Source organism: Strix uralensis, chromosome 4 (assembly GCF_047716275.1).
Source record: "Strix uralensis isolate ZFMK-TIS-50842 chromosome 4, bStrUra1, whole genome shotgun sequence".
In the NCBI taxonomy this organism is placed as follows: domain Eukaryota; kingdom Metazoa; phylum Chordata; class Aves; order Strigiformes; family Strigidae; genus Strix; species Strix uralensis.
Window position 1 is genome coordinate 118,289,460 of NC_133975.1, and position 6,306 is coordinate 118,295,765.

Below are 6,306 nucleotides of genomic sequence, written 5' to 3' on the forward strand. Positions count from 1 at the left end.
GGACAACACAGGGTCAAAGCAGAGTGGTAATGACCTTTTTTCATCCTAATCTCTTTTTCTTTTGTAATATATTTAAGAGAATGAAGTGCTCCTAATAAGGCTGAATTGAGAACATTAATGACTCCACTGACTTATTTAAGGGCATATGTTAACCTAAAGATTATGTTATCCCAAAGCTTTCCTGCAATGCAGTCATATCTCTTATAGTAACTAAACACCGCTGAAATACTACAGTCAAGTCTTGTGTTCTACTTTTATAGACATAATACACATACAATGATACTATGTTTATTCATTCTGTTTATTGGTTTGAACATGATTTTTAATGTGTAACATAAAAAGAGGTTTTCAAGTTTAATTAGAGTGTCAACCCCATCATGCTCATTTTTATCTCTGGCCGCTTTTATTTCCAGACTAGCATTTTTTATAGGATATCCACACATAATAAAGCATCCAAACAACTTTTTCACGTCATCTTCAGTGAATTCAGAGGATGCAACAGTTTGCACACTCCTCTGCACACATTTTATTACTCCCACTTTCATTCTACAAGGCTGAAGCGAATCATGTCATAAATATCTGTCTTGCACTCATGAGCTTGATATACTATTTTATTCTAAGATCCTCTCTCTACTCATAACTTAAAATCTGGCAAAAAGTATTCCATGTTCTATTTTCTCACTTTAGTAAAATTTCAAAATGTTACAGAAAATCCTGTTCCAAACTGACAACATCTCTCAATCATAAGGCGGTATTTTTAGATAATCAGGGAATATGATTGTGTACAATAAATATATAAGGCCAGGCTCAAAGCTGGTATAAAATAGACACTGAAATAAATGGATCTATACCAGTTTATACCTATTGAAGTTCTGATCCAGAGAACATGGTGCCAAAAGACTTTTATAGCATTTTCAGACCCACCTAACTGTGACTGATTCATTTAATGTCAACTACATGTCAGGTACCTTACTTATGAATATAGATGTAAATATTCACATGGTTCAAACTGGATTCATATGTAACTGTGTGCATGGCATTGTGTATGCGTAAATTAAGTGGCATTTGTTAACTCTTCCAGCCTTTACTGACCACAAAACTGAAGGTAGTGGTATTCTGAGTTGGCCAAAGTTGCTGTTTAAAATCAGCTCCACCACACTATATCTCTACAATCAAAATGTCTTCTTAGGCCCTCTTCCTTCCCCAGACATCTTGTCACAATAAAGATCTGAGTACTTCATATCATCATTTGTAATTTGATAAAGCCATTGGGATATGAAAATGTACTTGTCACTTTGTAACGAGATGCTCCTTTTGCCATATTCTTCATTCAAATGCTTATTTTTCAGCCATTATATCATTGACAATAGATGTGAGAGTTAATCAGAGGAGATCATACCCATCTTGTGGTCAGATTTGGGTTTAGACTTTAAGTTTGAAACTAAAAGACCTCTGGAATTTTTATTTTTTGTTCAACAACCCAACATTTCTGTAGATTGTTCTCAGCAGATTTTTGGCCCTAAGTAGTGGCATGTGGCACAAACTGACTTGTGAGATTTTTTTGTGCTTTGGATGTCGGAGGTCTTGTGAGATCATCTGTTTTTTCCTAAAATCCATGCCATTTTGGGCCAAAACCTCATAAGAATAGTTGTTCTTGGAACATTTTTTTCAAAGTGAAACCCAGCATGAGAAAAATAGTCCTCTCTTGGTTTTGGATCTACCCCACAACAAAACCTAATACTTTGTTTAAGTACACATACTCTGATCTCAAGCCTTCTTGCTATCCCCCCTCTGTTAACATTTAAAAAGGGGTTCTAATTTCAAGATAAATTCTAAGGTTCTTCTTGCAAAAGATTCTCAATGACATCGTATTTCATGCTTACTTTCTAGGCCCCATGAGTTCTTTTTACTGTTTGGGGTTTTTTTAAATTAAGAGCTAAATGTTGCATAGGAATTAACACAACACCTGTGAATGCTTGTGTAACATAGTACTGTTAGCTATTATTTGTTAGTTATTATTTCTTACAAGAAAATGAGAAAGACATTCAAAGCTATTGAGGAGTGACAATAGAAAACTGACAGTAGATCATTCTTGATCAGACATCAGAAGCTAATGCCATAAGAGATATAATTGGCCAAGAATTTAAATGTTTTTTAAAGGATTATGCAATGTGCATAGCTAACAAGACTATTCTGATGTAATCTTACTCTAAAATACAGATTTTGGAGGAAAAGTAGAAATCAGGCCAGTGTCTGAGTATTTAAGAGAGGAGGAAATGTTTATTTCTGGGAGATACTTTTTTCTGTAACTGCTAGCTATTTATTACAGAGATTTTCTCTTTAAATTAGCTCCTGTATACAAATGTATTGAATTAGCTAGGCATTCACCTGATCCACAAGTTCATTATTCAGATTCCTGCATAATAAACAGGGAAATCCTCATAAAATAACCAACTGAGAATAACAGTTACTTTTCTAGCCAAACTGCCTAGGACATCCATACTGAAGATGGCCAATTTGCCTTTTGAGCCTCATTTGGATTCCAGGCAATTCAGGCACGCCTTCAGTGTTGGGTCCAGATCTTCTGACCACTGGTAGATGCCTACTGACACGGAGGGTCTTCTATATGTAAAATCCCCAGCTACAGCTGACAGCATCCTGAGTGACCAGACCCTGCTAAGTGGAGGAACGGGACTGGTGTCAGTGTCAGTTCTGCTCTCTAATCAGTTCCCAGAACTTCCCCACCCTTTGGCTCTTCATCAATTGCAGCTTGGGCCGTGAAAAAAACCATGAGAGAGCTTTCCATGTCGAGAGTGTTAAAATCTTTCTTCTAAGCCGTAATTACCAACAATCTCAGCCATTGTTCTGTAATGAGGTTTGATGTTTTAAACTACAAAGAAGCACATTTAAGATATAGAACAGTGTTGCTGGGGTTTTTGTGTTTTTCTTTTAAATCTAGAATTATTTTTTTTCTTTAGTTGATATAAATCTGAAGGCAGGAACTCATTCTAGATACACAAGCAGTATGGACACATCAAAAGAAATTAATCTATACAGGTATAGATAAAAGAAGCAGGAATAATTGTATATAGGCAATGGATAAGAGAGAGAAGACAAAAGGCAAGGAAGAAGTCAAATACGAATAAAAGAGAATATGAAAAGACTATTGTATTATGTTAATACTATGTGAAATTAAAGTACTTTAAGATCCTCAGATGTAAGATACTATGTAAGTTTAAAGCTTTTTTTTTTTTTTTTTTTTCTACAATTTGAATTGAGTCGATGCAGTCTGAAAGCAGCTTCTAAATATGAGACTATGGACACAATTTCTGCCAGGTAGCATGAATTTCAATGTATTGCTGTGTTATTAAAAGCAACCAGCAGTGTGAACCTGCTGTATTATTAACATGTTACATTAGCCTTAATAGTTAATCCAGTATTCATATTCATATTGTGGGCTCTTCTTCTAAGAAAGAGTAACAGCTTTCTAAATGCTTTTAAGACTTCCAGGAATAAAATTAAAGCATGTTTAAGTACTTGTTGGAAATTGTGTGCAGAATTCTGAATAAGGGAGTTATTGCATTGTATCAGGACCCTTAAGAGATTCAGCTGAGAAATAAATTATGTAAACAATGCAATATGTGTGTGTGTCTACAGCTGTATATCAATATCACCTATATCTATGTATACAAATATTCTTATCCTTTTCTGTCAGTCTGGAATGTGTTATACTGGAGATGCTGAACCTTTCAAAAGAGATGCAAGACATGTTTTTAATGTTGCTTCAGAATTCAAATGCAAAACAAAAACTGGCCATACTTCATTACATTTTATAAACAATCTGCTTTCTGATAAATTATTATGGAACAACTTTTCATTCTTTTTTTTTTTATGAAGTTTGACTCTCAATGCATATGTGGGAAATTAATTTTGGTGAAATATGTCAGTTCAGAGTAACATGTCCTAAATGGGATTTGTTGAAATCCATGTGGTGCCTGCAGTTACAGTGAGAGGGTCCAGCACCGATGGAGGAGAGGACAGAAGCCAGCTGCAGGCAGTGAGGACAGCCTGCCTCTGCCCCTCAGTTCTGAAGGGCGCTGTACTGGAGCTACACAAAGGTCTCATATTCAGCTCGGCTGCAGGTTCAGATTGGATTTCCTCACTGCAGCTGCTCCACACTCCACTTGCATGAAGTCCAAACATCTGGGTTTAATGTGACTGGAGTGGATTTCAAGCTTAATTCTTCTGTTTGTCTCCCTGTGTGTATGTCTGTGTGTGAAATAATCTTTCTAGAATACTTTATTTCTTTCCTAAATCTTTCATTAATTTTGCATCCTTACTATTTATTGTGGTATAAGGTACACGATCAGTAAAGATCCTTGTGTCCTGTCCTATCTCTTGCTCTGAGTTCAGAATACACTGTTATTTGTATTGTCCAGAAAACAGATTGAAGACTTAACTGAAATACTGCTAACCATCAACATTATTTTACAACATATTCTAATGTAGGTGTTTCAGGTGCAGAAATGACTGCTGCTAACATTTATTTTCTCAAAACAGAAGTAGTAAGTAGGAAAAAAAATCATTTATTGCACCATAAAGATTGATTTTTGAACTCTGTCTCTTGGCAGTGCTATATCTTCTCTTCCATTTATGATGTCCTATGTCTTGTATAGATTGGGAAAAATATTGAATTTCATATGGGAGAATGGAAGAAAAAAAAATAAAGAAGAAAACCCAGAAAGTAAATAGCTGGTTTGCTTATCATGCCTCCCAGTTTGATTATGGTAGATTCCAGAGACCACAGGTGGAGGATACTGAATTATAGCAAATAAAAGACTAAAACATAACAAAGCTACCTGAGGGTTTGGCTGAAGTCCCTGTGCAAACTGTGATTAACTGAATACCTGCCCTGGAATGCTGGTTTGGCAAGAGGTTATACACACATGAATGAATCTGTCTGCATACTTAGACACTGCAGTTAAACTTCTTTCTCATAAAAAAAAATGGGTGCTATTTCCAAGCTGTTGAATATGGTTTGACTCTGCCTGTTTTGATTTAGGCTCCCCATCCTCAGAAGAAAAGTGAGGCAACAAGTGTCGTTCACATGTAAGAAAGAAAGAGTGGGAAGAAGGGGAGAAGGTGTAGCCAAGGACAAGTTTAGCTGCATGGGGACATCTAGGCAGACTTTCTCCCTAAAAATCAGCGTCACTCTGGGAAATGGAGGCAGATCTTCTTGATGTAAAGTGGTGAAGGTCTTATTGATGTAATTTTACCTTAGATGATGCCCCAAAACCGACAAGACTAGTAGTAGAGAACTGGCTATATATCAATGGCATTTAACATATAATATACTGAATATAATACATACAGTGGATTAAACATAATCCCAAAATTTTCAAAAGAGCCTAAGGGAGCTGAAAGTTGGTGGTTTGTGAGCACCTGAGAGTTTGTCTATGTGGAAAAATAGACCAGCACACTGACAAAAGACTGCTTCTGCTGTAGTTACGCAATCGATGCAGACACACCCTTACACTCACAGGTCCCTTTTAAAATCCTAGATATAAATTACATTTCAGAGTAATGTAAATTAATCCTGGGAGATAGTCGATGGGTTTAGGAAGGCTAGACAATGATTATGTGTTAGTGTCTATTACAGTGGTGTCTATATGATCTAAAGCTGCATATGACTGTGTGGGGCACAGTACAGTCAGAGGGGAAAAGTCACTGCTTGCTATGAAAGAGCTTATGTTCTGAATATATTTCCTGGATTTTTACTTTATTTTTTGTTACTTTCCATGTATATTCCATATGCTACTAACAATTTGGATACTGAACTTAGCCCTACTTCTACAGGGTAAGCCTAAAGCCATTTTACTCTATTTCCCTGCTTCCAGCAGAGAGGGCCAGATCATATCTGAACATTTTTGTTTGGCTACATTTCCAGCTAAGAACACGATAGCAAGTGTGTCATGCACAGAAAAGCACACTATGGTCCTAGCTGTCTCTGGCTCATGTGATGTGAGACGGCTAGAAGCTTCCTCTGCTTTTCCTTATGCATGATGCTGGGATGCCATGCATGAACTTGCAGTGGAGAGGGACCTCGCCCTTGATTTACAGTCAAGTCATGAGCTCATCTATGCTCTAAAAGAGTCTATTGTCCAAATCTTGTTGGTATTTCTCCAGGAAAGTTTTGCCAGTGTGTGGAGAACTGGTCCCAAACAAACAGTTTTCCCTCTCCTACATTTACTTTATTTCTGACCATTCCCCGATTTGAATCTTTTTATTCCACACCTTTTTCTCCTA